The sequence below is a fragment of the Oncorhynchus mykiss genome, chromosome 2, assembly GCF_013265735.2.
Source record: "Oncorhynchus mykiss isolate Arlee chromosome 2, USDA_OmykA_1.1, whole genome shotgun sequence".
Lineage (NCBI taxonomy): Eukaryota > Metazoa > Chordata > Actinopteri > Salmoniformes > Salmonidae > Oncorhynchus > Oncorhynchus mykiss.
In genome coordinates this window covers 43,833,453-43,850,174 of record NC_048566.1, presented here as the reverse complement: position 1 = coordinate 43,850,174, position 16,722 = coordinate 43,833,453, and the positions used below count along the sequence as shown (strand labels likewise).

Genomic DNA, 16,722 nt, shown 5'->3' with positions numbered 1-16,722 from the left:
CAGGTCCTCCGAGAGAGAGAGAGAATTAGAGAGAGCATACTTAAATTCACAGAGGACACCGGATAAGACTCCCATTCGGAGTCATTGTCACTGTGAAAGACAATGTTCAGTTAGAATAGTTTCACATAAGAGCCCTGTATCAACAGGTATAATAAACAGATACTTAGATTTAGCTTTCCCTGACTTAGTCGTCATAATGATTGATATATAAACAGCTGAATCTGCGCATTCACCAAACACTGCAATGCGTAATATGCGTAGCTTCTTCCTGTATGAAACTTCAATAGCGAATGACTCACTTTGCGCTGAAGCTTACTACATGGGTTGGTCTTGCAACACAAACATGGCGTATTGCCGTTTAGCTCAGCTCATTGGCTATCTACCCAGCTAGATTTCAAGACGATCAGTGGTCATTGGGTTAAAAGACAGTCAATCAACGAAACAGCGGGCAAATCAGTGGTGCACAATGATGTCATGACTTGTTGTCTTCAAATCGGTTTCTTTCAGTCAATACGGCCCAATACAGCCCATCATGTTTGATTGTGTTACAAACAAACCAGTTGATTGCAGTGAAACCAAACATGACTGGAAAAGTCACGTTCTGTGTGGGTTATTTACCTGGAATGTGTCGTCGAAAATGGAATGAGACGGAATTCACGACACAAGCGGTTCACAAAATGTTTTGTGTTATGCTATAAAAACAGATTTTATCAAACAAAAGATCATGCGTTGTGTAGCAATGAGCATTGGAATTGCAAACAGACAAAGATCGTCAAAGGTAAATGATTTATTTTAATACAGTTTGTGATTGTTACACCTGTGCTGGTTAAAATAGTTTGTTTAATAATCGCATTGTATACTTTTGCAGTAAATCCTTTTTTAAATCTGACAACGCAGTTGGATTAGCAAGATTCTAGGCTTTCGATACATGTGAGACACTTGTATTTTCATGAATGTTTAATATGACTATTTATGTAGCGATCACCGTATTTTGTGGAATTTCAGCCCGCTAGCGGGTTCCGTGCGCAGTGAGGTTAAAGGTGCACAGGAGAGTAATTGTGATAAAGTCTCAAAGCAAGGGGTTTCAGACCTGGTTTGAATGAGTGTGTTTTCATTCTTAGTCCTGGCACTGTGTTTATTCTGCTCGTAAAGTCTGACCACAAACTTTAATATTAGGGATGCATGATATATCGGTAAGCACATCGGAATCGGCCGATATTAGCTAAAAATGCCAACACCGGCATTGGCCCGATGTCTAGTTTAACGGCGACGTGCAAAAAGCTAACGTGCATACTTATATAATGTAGGTAGACGACGTAATGATGCCGCAAAAAATACAGAGCTACACATGCAACACAGCAATTCCTAACCTAGCCCACAATGTCTGCTGCGTGGATCTATCTTGAAGTTTCAAAGGAAGATAACAAAATGGACGTATGCAACGTTTGTGCTGCTATTGTTTCCCGAGGAGGGGAGAAGTTGAAATCATTCAATACCACAAACCTAATTACTCATTTGAAAGTGCATCACCCCCAAACGTTCAGCGACTACTTAGAACAAAAGCAGAAAAAAACTAAGCGCACTTCTAACAACTAAACAAGTTCAAGTCGAGCAGTCATTTGAAAGAATAAGAACATTTCAGCGAGACAACTCAAAGGCAGAATCCAGTAATGCCAAGATAATGGAATTCATTGCCCTTAAAACTTCTTACGGCTGAAATCCTGTTAAAGGGATCGATTTGACAACAGCCAGTGACAGTGCATGGCGCCAAATTCAAACAACCGATATCTCATATTTAAAATTCCTCAAACATACAAGTATTATACACCATTGTAAAGATAAACTTGTTGTTAATCCCACCGCAGTGTCCGATTTTCAAAAAGGTTTTACGATGAAAGCACACAATCTGATTATGTTAGGTCAGAGCCTAGTCACAGAAAAACACAGCCATTTTCCAGCCAAAGAGAGGAGTCACAAAAAGCAGAAATAGAGAAAATGAATTACTAACCTTTGATGATCTTCATCAGATGGCACTCATAGGACTTCATGTTACACAATACATGTATCTTTTGTTCGATAAAGTTTATATTTATATCCAAAAATCTCAGTTTACATTGGTGTGTTATGTTCAGTAATGTTTTTTCATTTGGACCAAAAGCACACTATGCGATAATCTGAGTACAGCGCTCAGCCATCATACAGATACCCGCCATGTTGTGGAGTCAACAGAAGTCAGAAATAGCATTATAAATATTCACTTACCTTTGATCTTCATCAGAATGCACTCCCAGGAATCCCAGTTCCACAATAAATGTTTGTTTTGTTCGATAAAGTCCATAATTTATGTACTAATACCTCCTTTTTGATTGTGCTTTTAGTCCAGTAATCCAAATGAACAACCCGCGAGCACTAAATCCAGACAAAAAGTCAAAGTTCTATTACAGTTCGTAGAAACATGTCAAACGATGTATAAAATCAATCTTTAGGATGTTTTTATCATAAATATTCAATAATGTTTCAACCGGACAATTCCTTTGTCTTTAGAAATGAAAAGGAGCAGTGCTCGCTTTCATGGCCTCGTGCGAGACTTAACTCACTGAATTCTGCCAGACACCTGGTTCAAAACAGCTCTTATTCGCTCCCCCTTCACAGTAGAAGCCTGAAACAAGGTTCTAAAGACTGTTGACATCTAGTGGAAGCCTTAGTGTAAATTTAGTTCAATTTCACTTCCTATCTTGGATAGGCGAAGACTTGAAAACCTACAAACTTCAGATTTCCCACTTCCTGGTTGGATTTTTTCTCTGGTTTTTGCCTGCCATATGAGTTCTGTTATACTCACAGACATCATTCAAACAGTTTTAGAAACTTCAGTGTTTTCTATCCAAATATACTAATAATATATCTTAGCATATCTTAGCTTCTCGGCCTGAGTAGCAGGCAGTTTACTCTGGGCACCTTGTTCATCCAAGCTACTCAGTACTGCCCCACAGCCATAAGAAGTTAGCAATCAACCGTTCTCTGTGGATGATGTTTGCTTTCGCCGACTGGTTGAGCACCTCGAGCCCCGGTACACACTACCAAGTAGGCGCTATTTTTTTTTTTAGATGTTGCCCTACCGGAGTTACACAGTATTGTTGAAACGCACATCCATGAGCTACTTGCTATGTGCATCACTGCTATTAGCTTCACGACTAACATTTGGACCAGCGATGTCAGCCCCATGAGCATGCGGAGTTTGACCGCACAGTGGGTCAACAAGGATTTAATCCGGAGGAAAGCCGTATTGCATGCTCAAGAATGTGCTGGTTCTCATACCGCTGCTGCCATGTCAATGGCATTTGAGAACATGTTTGAAACTTGGAAACATGAACACCTAGCTCCATTCGAACAACTGACTCGAGAAATGAGCTCAACTTCTGCAGCAGACGTGATACCATCTGTCATGGCATTGAAACGCCTACTCAATAAAACTGCCGACACAGACCGTAGGGTTAAAATAAAAGGCTGTGAACAAGCGTTTTGGTGGGCATTCTCTCTGAGCCTCTTTACTGTGTCGCCACCATGCTCAATGCTAAGTACAAGGACCGCTACTTCGATACAGACAAGAAACGGGGTTTACGTGAAATGTTAGACCTAGCTAGACAAGTTGGAAACGGACACAGTGACAGTGCATACTGAGGAAGAGAGGCCACAGACAGACAGAGCTGAAACTTCACTGCTTGACATGTATGATGAAATCCTGGTTGAATGTAATGACTAAACAAATGAACAATGAAATAGCACAGAAAGTAAGTGAAATAGATACGTTTTGATTATGTTTTACTGGTAACGGGGACATGCGTAAATGCCAACAAAATAACTTTTTGGTGTGTGTGTGTGTTTGAGCTATTTAACTACTGGAATGCTTAAAAGGCTGTTTACATTTTTAAATATTGGTATCGTTTTTTTTTTTTTGGCGAGGAAAATATCGGTATCGGCCACAAATGTCATATCGGTGGATCTCTAGTTAACATGCTTCGATGTTACAGCGATGATGATGGTTATTCTAAGGTGGCAACTTTGGAGGTCCCTCCTAGCTCTCACTTTTTTTTTCTTCCCATCCCTCTACTTTCCATTACAGGGCTAACACTTGTTAACGCTTTCTCTCCATCACTCTCCTTTCGCCTCACCCCCTCCCTCTCTAAGAAACACACCCTCCCAAGCACTCATCTGCTCGCTCTCTCCCCGCATGTCTCTGTGACTCTGAAGCTCCTCTGAGGGGTGAAACCAGGCTACTCTCTCCCAGGTAAACTGTTCTCCATCCTCCCTCATTTTCTCTCTCTCTTTCCATCCTTCATCAATCTCTCTGTCCTCATTCACTATCTCACTCTTTCGCCCACTCTCCGCTCTCCTCTCTCACAACTCTCTCTCTCTCTCTCTCATACACCCTGAGGCTAAATGGCCACTGTAATGGGATTAGTCTGTTAGATTGGGATTGATAGTCCTCATAACTGTCTGTTGTGTGATCTGCTGCTGTACCGTAGGTAGTGTTTCTATCTGTGTGTGCTTTCTCTGAATGAGTTGCCGTTCCTGATTGTCTTCTTTACTCCAGTTTGCTTGAGTGTGTTATGTACTGGATGTGAGTGTAGCAGCTACCTGGATTCTAGGAGTTCTAGTTCTTTCATGCTTGAGTGCAGCTAAATGGGAGTGTTTTAAAGAGCATCGCTGAAAAGCAAAGTCCTCAATACTCTCCATTTGTTTTTGGAGGGTTAATGGTGGCTAGAGAGAGAATGACTAATCGGTGTATGTGAGTGTGTGGTCTACATATGCATGATTCAGTTATACAGGCATATTCCCTCCACTTCCTGGTGTGGGCGTGCTCTATGCATTTCTTGATACGTTGAAAAGGCAGTAAAATACATATTGACAGCTTCTACGGGCTAATCAGCCTGATTTTACTGGATTGGGTTGAATGAATCCCTAGACTTTGTGAAAATATGAGAACAGTACTTTGGTTAGAGCTCCTCTTCTTATAGTTTATAATGTTACCTGAATACATGATCAATGACCTTCATCCTAGCCCCTTGTTCATTTCTGCCAAATCCCTCTGGGTTCTTCTTGTGGTTCAGATTACTGTTGTGAACGTTTAAACATTTAAACGAAGTTGGGATTTTTAACATTAATTAAGAGAAATTATCACACCTCTCTCTCTCCCTTGCTCTGGCTCGCCTGCTCTTTCTCTTCGCTTATGATGAGTGTGTGTGTGTGTGTGTGTGTGTGTTCAGTCTTCGGTCTGTTGCGTGTTGAATATCCTAGCCTATTCATTGATGACAGGCCAGCTTTACTGGAGTTGCAAGACATTGCAAGCCACAACATTTCAAGGTACAGCATTCCATTGTGATATACAGATTTTGATTGCCGATTAGAGTCAGGCCTAGGGCACAGTTCTGTCTGCCTGGTGGCGGACCTGCCTATACTGTGCCCCTCCCCTCTCGCTATTAAAGATGCAAGTGTTTGTGTTCTTCAAAGTATGGAAATAAATCAGTCTTCCTAGCGGAATCTAATCTTGACCCTCAGAAATGGGAGTCGACATGCAAGGAGTCGAGGAATAAACCATTTTGGAGTCTGCTCTCCGCCACTACGTCATCAGCAGCAAAGTCCTGAATGGCAATTATTTTAAGTTAAATGAGAACGAAATGCAAACTTTACGAGGTGGAATTGAGGTACAGTAATGGTAGTACAGGTGGAGTGCATAACCATCTGAGAGACAAACTGTTGCTGGCAGCAGCGCAGCTGCATTGTGAATTTGCATGGTTATTATAGTTTATCTTCTTAGGACTAGGGGCAGTATTGAGTAGCTTGGATGAATAAGGTGCCCAGAGTAAACTGCCTGCTACTCAGGCCCAGTTTCTAATATATGCATATTATTAGTCGATTTGGATAGAAAACACTCTGCCGTTTCTAAAACTGTTTAAATTATGTCTGTGATTATAACAGAACTTATATGGCAGGCAAAAACCAGAGAAAAAAATCCAACCAGGAAGTGGGAACTCTGAGGTTTGTCGTTTTTCAAGTCAGTGCCCATCGAATATACAGTGTCTATGGGTCATATTGCACTTCCTAAGGCTTCCACTAGATGCCAACAGTCTTTAGAACCTTGTTTGATGCTTCTACTGTAAAGGAGGGAGGAATGAGAGCTGATTGAGTCAGGGCTCTGCCAGAGTGGCATGAGCTGATCATGTGAGAGTTAGCTTGCGTTCCATTGCATTTCTACAGACTAAAGAATTCTCCGGTTGGAACATCATTGAAGATTTATGATAAAAACATCCTTAAGGTTGATTCTATACTTCATTTGACATGTTTCTACGATCTGTAATATGACTTTCCGTCTGAACTTTCGCCTGGACTTGCACGCGCCTCGTGAGTTTGGATTGTGTACAAAACGCGTGAACAAAAAGGAGGTATTTGGACATAAATTATGGACTTTATTGAACAAAACAAACATTTATTGTGGAACTGGGATTCCTGGGAGTGCATTCTGATGAAGATCATCAAAGGTAAGTGAATATTTATAATGCTATTTCTGACTTCTGACTCCACAACATGGCGGATATCTGTATGGCTTGTTTTGTTGTCTGAGCGCTGTACTCAGATTATTGCATGGTGTGCTTTTTTCGGTAAAGCTTTTTTGAAATCTGACACAGCGGTTGCATTCAGGAGAAGTTTATCTAAAGTTCCATGTCTATCACTTGTATTTTCATCAACATTTATGATGACTATTTCTGTAAATTGATGTGGCTCTCTGCAAAATCACCGGATGTTTTGGAGGCAACACATTACTGAACATAACACGCCAATGTAAACAGATTTTTTTATATAAATATGAACTTTATTGAACAAAACATACATGTATTGTGTAACATGAAGTCCTATAAGTGCCATCTGATGTAGCTCATCAAAGTTTAGTGATTCATTTTATCTCTATTTCTGCTTTTTGTGACTCCTCTCTTTGGCTGGAAAAATGGCTGTATTTTTCTGTTTTTAGGTGCAGACCAAACATAATCGTTTGGTGTGCTTTCGTCGTAAAGACTTTTTGAAATCGGACACTGTGGTGGGATTAACAATAGGTGTATCTTTAAAATGGTGTAAAATACTTGTATGTTTGAGGAATTTTAATTATGAGATTTCTGTTGTTTTGAATTTAGCGCCCTGCACTTTCACTGGCTGTTGTCATATCGATCCCGTTAGCGGGATCTAAGCCATAATTAAACATTACTGTTTTTTTCCCATTTGTCACATCCCTAGTTTAGATGTACATTTCGCTATGCCTTTGTGCTGCTAAAATCCTGCTCTGCCTGTTCACGGCCTCAGAGGCATAGCAGAGCAGACCTCAAAGAGATGGTATGCAGTTTAAGAGAATTCCCTCTGAGTGTATACATCTCCTACTAGACACAGTGGGAGTAACCCTAGGTGGGTCTGGGGAACGTTGGTCTTAAATGCCATCTGGTTTTGAGAGCTTTCTGTCTTCTAGGTTTCGTTAATTGTAAGTTCTAGTAAAAATAGTTATATTGTGTTTTGCCCCACCCTCAAGTCCAGGTTTGGGCATTAGTTTGATCTGGTAAAAGTGCTTAAACTCTCTCTGGGAAAGGGTACCAAGAACTGGGCGAATCCCTCCACAGGACTATGGTTTGAGCTAATGTCACTTCCACAGACCTAAGTCATTTTTATTTTATTTTTCCTTTATTTAACTTTATTTAACTAGGCAAGTCAGACAGATTTGTACCTTGTCAGCTCGGGGGTTTGAACTTGCAACCTTCCGGTTACTAGTCCAACGCTCTAACCACTAGGCTACCCTGCCTCCCCAAACTTGTAAACAAGTTGCCCCGAGACACTGATCTTACAGCAATGTAGCATTGTCACGGTCTGATGGTTATGGTGACAATTTGGTGAAGGTGAGCTGGGCCTAGATCTGTAGGCTGCTTTCTACCTTCAGCGACCCTCAAGCCCAGGGGTCAGGGGTTAGGGGCTGTTCTGCATTAGTGCAGAGGTCCGGCTGTTCCACCACTTTCTCCTGCCAGCTTGCGTCCGTGCCCAGAGAGGGGCATGTAGCCCTCCAGCTCTCTCCCCATCTGCCGTACCTCCGAGTAGACCTGTTTCCATGGGAACCAGTGAACCAGCAGCACTAGGCTAAATCGAGGAAAGGAGAGGCGGGAAAGAGGGTTTATCGGTTCTCCGGGCACAAGCTAATTTAATGTTTAGCTCATATTTTTATCCATCATTACCAGCTGTGGAAAGACCTTCCACAATGAGCACAAACTCATAACCCAGACTGCTCTTTGTTCTTGGTGTCTGTGCATATTAATATGGAGACAGTTCTGATATTGTACTGTTACAGCTTTTTACGTAATGAGTGACTGAATGGTGCTTGTAATGATGCCTCATGTTATGTGACCTCAACTTATCAAAGTTACAGTAGATCTCGATTTGTTGCTGTGTCTCAATCTTCAGATGTTAAGGTTAACATAGCAGGATTTCCAGCAGACCTGCTTGCTCAAAGAACTCTTTAACAACATTATCGCAATGTTTCTAGCTGTTATTGGCATGGTCAGGTTTCCTCTGTCTTTTACAAACATCCCCCCAATGTCAGAATACTCTTGCTCCCTAAAGAAGTTAGAACATTAGATTGGAGTCTGGGTGAACATTTTGCTTAGCTACTCAGTGCTGTTCCTCATGTCGTCCACGCATTACAACCACTTACAATCAACATGTTAATACCGTTTTAGCCAAGGTGCTTCAAGGTGCCATATTGATAAGGCTGATGCCCTACAGCTTATATCTTTTGTGTTGATGAAATCCAAGGGTAACCCCTCAAGTCTTTGTGAGGACATTTGAATGCATGACACATATCCAGAGTGAAGGGATATTTAACCTGTCCTGCATTTTTAAACATGTCTCTGCAGACTCACTGCAAGTGTTCCATGGAACAAGAAGAGCGGCATGAAGGAAAGACTGCTTCTTCCTGGGTCTCCTTTCCCCTGGGTACCGCCATCACTGTTTGTGTGTCTGCTGACAATGCACCGCACTCACACTCTCCCTCCCTCCACCCACAACCCCCCTCCTCACTTAATGGTCTGAGCTAGGCAGGAGCTAGGCAATCCCTTTCACAGCATGATATGCACGCCTCACACGCATGCACACAGAGACATAAAAATACACTCCGACCACACCCCAAGTCTACTTGGTACTGTTTCCAACTGATGACAGCAAAGGCATGTACTGTACAGGCAAAGGTTAAAGATAGACAGTTGAGAGGTGTGTCCCATTACAGGTTCCCATACTGAAGGACCTGATTCTGCAGAGTAAAGGATTCGCTGTTTAATTTTCTGATACTGATATTAGCTCTGGAGTTTTGCTTGTGACAACTCCTCTCAAAGGAATGTGTCACTGTAAGAAAATGGAACACTGCTGCATCGTCGGCTTCACTAACAGTACATTCACACCCTATAGACTATAAATAGATCTTTGTGAATGAGTGAATCAGCAACTTTTCCCCGTCTGCATTCATCCACAGTAGAATTCTAATTACCATCCTGTGATTCCAGCATTGAAGTGTTTGGACTGTCAGCCTTCAACTGCTGTGCATTTTCTGTCTTACTTCCTTCATATGGTTCCTTTCTACCTGGTTATTGTAAAGCATTAAGGTAAGGGGGTCAGTGGGAAGGAAAAGCCTTTGTGAAACAACAGGAGAAAACATTGAGAGGAACCAGAGCCATTGGGGAATGGCAGGATCTCTTTCGGGTCTGGTTTGCTTACCTGATCTGACTGTCAGAATGGATTTGAGACCGACAGGCTACAGAGGACGGTGTAATGTGTGAGAGAGTTGGTGTGTGCGTTTTCAAGAAAATAACATGACCGTCTCTGCCATATTTCCCCAGCCCAAGGTGATTGCTCCCTGTGTAATACAACGATTATGAATTTGCCTATTATTTCTAAGCAGTGTAGTTCCTTATCCAATCTCAAATAATTGTGAAAGGAATACAATAATGACAATGTAGCCAAGTGAAATAAACGTTATTAATACATTTAATTAATATGATGACAGTCTGTATAGGATTAAGTGTTTGATTCATGTCTCGTGTAGCAGCAAGAACCAACTCTGGAGTTCCAAGCTCTATATATTCGAGCCAGTTGAGAGGAGTTTCCAGGTGATCCATTGTCTCTCCAGGGGTGTGCCTCCCTTCTGACTGGTAGCCATTGGCAGTATGGTTGTTGAGCTTATGCACCATCAGAATGCTTCATCACCGGACTCATCTTTTGAGTCAAAGTAAAAGTCACCAGACTCAGTCGGACTGTGATGGCGCCGAAGAACATTATTTTGTAATATATATTTTTTTTTTGCGTTTTGTGTAACTTTTTTTAATGTAACATAATGTTGCTGCTACCTTCTCTTATGACAAAAAAAAACAAATTCTGGACATCAGAAAAGTGATTACTCACCGTGGACTGGAAGAAACTTTTTCCTTTAACAAATCCAATGAGAAGGATATCCTGCTTTCACTGGAACAGGCACAGATCCACGCCTTTTGTGTGAAGAAAAGACGGCGGAAAAGGGGCCGCAGATCGGGCATTCTTCTGAGAATCCGGAGGCGAGCGAGTGAACTCCCACTGCCTTCCATTCTGCTGGCTAACATGTAATCATTGGAAAATAAAATTGATGACCTATGATTAAGATGATCCTACCAACGGGACATTAAAAACTGTAACATCTTATGTTTCACCGAGATGTGGCTGAACAAAGATACAGACAATATAGAGCTTGCGGAATTTTCCATGCACCGGCAGAACAGAAACGCTACCTCTGGTAAGACGAGGGGTGGGGGTGTGTGTCTTTGTCAATAACAGCTGGTGCGCGATGTCTAATATTAAAGAAGTCTCGAGGTATTACTCGCCTCTCTCTACCAAGAGAGTTCTCATCTGTATTATTCGTAGCCGTCTATTAACCACCACAAAATGAAGCTGACACTAAGACCGCTCTCAACCAACTCTATAAGGCCATAAGCAAAGAAGAAAATGCTCATCCTGAAGCGGCGCTCCTAGTGGCACGGGACTTTAATACAGGGAAACCTAAATCAGTTTGACCAACATTTTTACCATTATGTCACATATGCAAATAGGGAAATAAATCCTAGATCACCTTTACTCCACACACCGAGATGCATACAAAGCTCTCCCCCGCCCTCCATTTGGCAAATCTGACCATAATTATATCTTCCTGATTTCCTGCTTACAAGCAAAAGCTGAAGCCAGAAGTACCAGTGACTCGCTCAATACGGAAGTGGTCAGATGATGCAGATGCTAAACTTACAGGACTGTTTTGCTAGTACAGACTGGAATATGTTCCTGGATTCATCCAATGCCATTGAGGAGTACACCACCTCGGTCATCGGCTTCATCAATAAGTGCATCGAGGACGTCGTCCAACAGTGACTGTACGTACATATCCTAACCAGAAGTCTTGGGTTACAGGCAACATCTGCATTGAGCTAAAGGCTAGAGCTGCCGCTTTCAAGGAGCGGGAGACTAATCCGGATGCTTATAAGCAATTCCGCTATGCCCTCAGATGAAAGATCAAACAAGCAAAGCGTCAATACAGGAATAAGATTAAATCCTACTACACCGGCTCTGATGCTTGTTGCATGTGGCAGGGCTTGAAAGCTATTACGGACTACAAAGGGAAACCCAGACGCGAGCTGCCCAGTGACGTGAGCCTATCAGACGAGCTTAATACCTTTTCATGCTAGCTTCAAAGCAAGCAACACTGAAGCATATACGAGAGCACCAGCTGTTCTGGATGACTGTGTGATAACGCTCTCGGTAGCCGATGTGAACAAAACCTTTAAACAGGTCAACATTCACAAAGTCGCTGGGCCAGACGGATTACCAGGATGTGTACTTAAAGCATGCGAGGACCAACTGTCAAGTGTCTTCACTGACATTTTCAACCTCTCCCTGAGAGAGTCTGTAATACCTACATGTTTCTGCTAAATTATTACCGCCCCGTGGCACTCACGTCGGTAGCCATGAAGTGCTTTGACCGCCCCAGCAGATCCACAGAAGATGCAATCTCAATTGCACTCCACTGCCCTTTCTCACCTGGACAAAAAAACTCAGACTTTTGTTCTTGATTAATGAAAATATTCTTGGGAAATGACCATGGCTGCTGGCACCAGACTTGCTCTTCAATGGATCCTTGTTAAAGGATTTAGTGTACTCATTCCAATTACACGGCCTCAAGAGTCCTGTATTGTTGTTTTTTGTCACTACCTCCCCGAGTCGGGAACAGGTCATTTGCGCAACCTCCGGCCTTCCCTGGAGAACGACCGGGTCACGTTTCTACCCTGTGAGCTGAGAAGGTCCTGGTGCAATCAACCGCGTGCCCAGCAGGATGCCCTGCACTGCCCGTGGCCGACTCCACAGGAGCCGGGGCGCCGCTCGAGAGGTCTTTGTCAAGCTGGAGGTTTTAGTAGGAACCGCACAACCGAGCCAACAACACAGTTTGAGAAACACACGTGTCTCTTGCGCCTGGTGCGTAGCAGGGTGGCCCCCTACCACAGGCATTGCTTCCTGGGCGTGCCACTGCCCGCATTGGAACACCAATGTAGGGCCACTGGGTCAGACAGGTCGGCTGGGTCTCGCTCGGACGGGGCTCGGCTGGAGCGTATCTGAGAAACGGGGTAAACCATCTCCGAAAGGGGCTCCACCAATAGAGGCAAATCCACGTGGGGCGGGAGGAACCATCCTGCCGACGGGGGACCTCCCAGGTGGATAACGGATGCCAATTGGTCAGAAGGAATGAAACTGTCTGGACAACAGAGAGGAACCATGCATCAACCATGCATGCAAGGTGAACGTTGGGATAGAGCAGTTGCCAAGGACAGAGCTCAATATCCTCCCGCAACCAAGCTGGGAACTGGGCTCAAGAGCAAACAACAACCAAACGGTCGCTGAAGGGAGGATCACCTTCGGAGCGTTAAAACCGTGGTCCAGAACCCTCGAAATAGCCCATTTCTGCATAACCGCACGGGTCTTGAAGTTTGCCACCGTCCCCGGATCTCTAGGACATGGTTCCCAAGTTTCTGAAATCGCGCTGGTTCCTGTCTAGTCAACCTGGAGCTGAGTGAGGCTACTACCGGACAAGCCGCATTATCGACATAAGCCCTGCCACCCACAGGGCTTCAGTGTTTCTCAGCCGTTGGGGGTCAAATCCCCCAACCCCCATTTTCGTCTTTAATCGTTAATAACTCAAGGTTCAAGTCCAACCAAACCTTGGGCCGGAAGGTGCGTTCAGTGTTGATGATCAATGTGTCCTGCAATTCACTTTAGTTCTCGCAGCTAGCTGCGTACTTCATCAACACAGAGCTGAGTGATCCACCGTGATCCATGATCCACCGTGATCCATCCACGAGCCGAGTGATCCACAAGAGTCGTACTCGTTAGTTTTTTTGTTTTGCGCAGAGACTAGTGGCTAGGCGGAATTGGGGAGTTTGCCCTCCTTTCCCTCGCCCGCCCTTCACCAGAGTGAGAGGCCACAGTTCACGGAGCAAAAAGGTTTGAGGTTGAACGAAAAGCATCCGGGTGTGCCGCCACCGCGACGGACTGGGAGACATTAAACCCTCGCCTGCACCGGGGTGCAGAGTGGTTGGCTAGGTTCCCTGAACCGTTCGAGGGTCCTGGGTGAAACCCAAGCAGCTTAATGTTGGAGACCAAGGCGGGAAGACCCGCTTCAACGGCAATCCCCTTCAGATGCGGCTGACGCACCTGCCCACGGGGAAAGGTGGGGTGGCTGGCAACCCGTTAATGATCCTTCTGCAGGTTCACCTACGAAAACCTTGTTACGACCCTTTTACTTCCTCTAGATAGTCAAGTTTGAGCGTCTTCTCGGCGCTCCGTCAGGGCCGTGACCGACCTCCGCAGGGCCGATCAGAAGACCTCACTAAACCATCCAATCGGTAGTAGCGACGGCCGGTGTGTGTACAAAGGCCAGGGACTTAATCAACACGAGCTTAACACGCTCTTACTGGGAATTCCTTGTTCATGAGAAATAATTGCATTTCCCAATCCCTATCATGAGTGGGGTTCAGCGGGTTACCCACGCCTCTCCGTGAAGGGTAGACACAAGCGGAGCCGCTCAGTGTGCCTCGCGTGTAGCCCCGGACATCACAGACCTGTTATTGCTCAATCTCGTGTGGCTGAAAGCCACATGTCCCTCTAAGAAGTTGGACACCGACCGCTCGGGGCCGCATGACTAGTTAGCATGCCGTAGTCTTGTTCACTATCAGCGTTCAACACCATAGTTCCCACGAAGCTCAACACTAAGCTAAAGACTCTGGGACTAAACACCTCCCTCTGCAACTGGATCCTGGACTTCCAGACAGGCCCCCCCCAGTTGGTAAGAGTAGGCAGTAACACGTCTGCCACGCTGAGCTTTAACACTGGGGCCCCTCAGGGGTTTGTACTTTGTTTCTTCCTGTATTCCCTGTTCACCCACGACTGCGTGGCCAAACACGACTCCAACACCATTATTAAGTTTGCTGAAGACACAACAGTGGTAGGCCTGATCACCGACAACAATGAGACGACCTATAAGGAAGAGGTCAGAGAACTGGCAGTGTGGTGCCAGGACAACAACCTCTCCCTCAATGTGAGCAAGCCAAAGGAGCTGATCGTGGACCACAGGAAAAGGCGGGCCGAACAGGCCCCCATTAACATCGCCTGGGCTGTAGTGGAGCGGGTGGAGAGTTTCAAGTTACTTGGCGTCCAAACGTAACAAGACAGTTGTGAAGAGGGCACCTCAAAACCTTTTCCCCCTCAGGAAACTGAAAAGATTTGGCATGGATCCTCAGATCCTCAAAAGGTTCTACAGCTGCACCATCTGTGTGTGCGTCCTCGCACACTATTGAACTAGGTGATTGATTAGCAATGCATATGGAGCTGTCTGACAATCTACTGACACATTTTCAAAGCTAATCAGTAGCCTACGTCAGCTAGCTGCCTAGGCAATTTTTTGTTGTTGTATAACTCCTGGATTTTTGGAGTCAACTCTGACTCTTGTGGTCAAGGACTCCACTACTATTCATTAGTGTGTGTGTACACATGCTTGAGTGTGCACACATGCTTGAGTGTGTATATGTCTGTATGTGTGCGTGCACGTACGTACTGTATGCATACTTGTTTAAATGGGTGTGCTTGCATGAGAGATGATGATGATGTGCTTGCTCACTCTGGCAGGCTTTCCCCTTGTCGTCCTGGCAAAGCCCTAATGTGTGTTTCCCTGCTCTGAGCTGGAGTCTAGCCTACACTGCCATGCATAATTCAGACGGTGCTCTCCCCCACCCTAAAACCGCCTAATCATTCTGTTTAAAGGTTGCATCAATACTATGCCAGAGATTATTAAGCCTTACACTGTGATGGCCAACGTGTGCTCAGTTCAAACAACACAAGTAGGAAGGGGGAAGTCACTTTCCTTTCTTCTTTTTTCTTTCTCTCTCTCGATATTTCAAAATACAATATGTATCGCCCTCCTACGCACTCTGGCTTCATAGTGGGGTCTTTTTTCTCCCCATTCATCTTCCCACTCTATACCTTTCTTTTCCTGTCTCTCCCACTCATGCCTTTTTTATTTCTCAGTCTCACACTCCTGTAGTATTCTCACACTCACTTTTCTTTCTTGGGAATTGTGTGTGAAGAGACCACAATGGTACATGACCTAGCTACAGTATAAAACAATCCCTTTTCTAACTATTCTAGCTAATTCCCAAGGCTTAACACCACAATGTAGCTGGACAGCTCAGAACATTTTCTTGTCTACCTCTCTTACTGTGAGGCATTTGAGTTCATTTTAATGCCTTCACACTACTGTTGATGGTACTCTGCTGTAAACAAAGTTAACTTCTGTTTGGCGAAACAGACTAAATGGATGATCATCATATGTGGGGGAACGTGGAAATGGAGCTGATAATCTGTCAATTCACTTCCATAAAGGAAGAGTGTTTCTGTTTTATTTTATATTGTAATGAACCCAGACTGTGCTGTGTTTTTCAGGAACATATGGAGAAAGAGAGAAACCCGGGCTCATTAAAAAAACCTGTCACCGCTGCCCAAGCTGGAGTCTGTCAGACTAGTCTTCTGCTAGGCCCGTTTAGCCAGCCGCTGGAACACTGAATGACTCCACACAGCCTCTCAGAGTTATCTCTCTCTCTCGCACACTCACTCACACTGTCAACTTGTCAGCCTCTGCCACTGCTTTTGCCTTACCCAGGGAAGGTGGGAGGAGACACTGTCTTACACACTGTCTTCTGAAATATTATTCAGACTAAATTATGATTTACTCCCGATTGATTTAAAATAAAACTTGTTGAAGTATTATATATTAAGATGTTATCATACTTTTATTGATTGTTATACTTATGCACCTGATTACCTAATAGTGTGGCCTATTATGAACACCAGAGATATGGAGGGATATCTTTGTATCCTGTTGTAGCAGGGAGGAGAACAGTTTAAAATGCAAAGATCACTATGCACATGAGCAGAGAGAGTAAGCTATCCTGAGAAGTGTGTCTGGTTGGCTCTGCTCTGATGATGGATGTCAGTGGATGGGCCTCAGCTCGGACTGTCAGCAGTTGGCTACGGCAGCTCAGTGACATTTGCTCCCAGAATGTGTTTTGATTGGCTGCGGTACAA

General features: G+C 44.1%; 1 protein-coding gene across 1 annotated transcript in view; it reads left to right on the top strand.

Moving 5' to 3' along the window:
* The window catches only part of LOC110490306 (transcription factor HIVEP3), a 68,135-nt gene that overhangs the window by 27,628 nt on the left and 23,785 nt on the right, over positions 1-16,722 (top strand). The gene's annotated exons all lie outside the window — the stretch shown is intronic.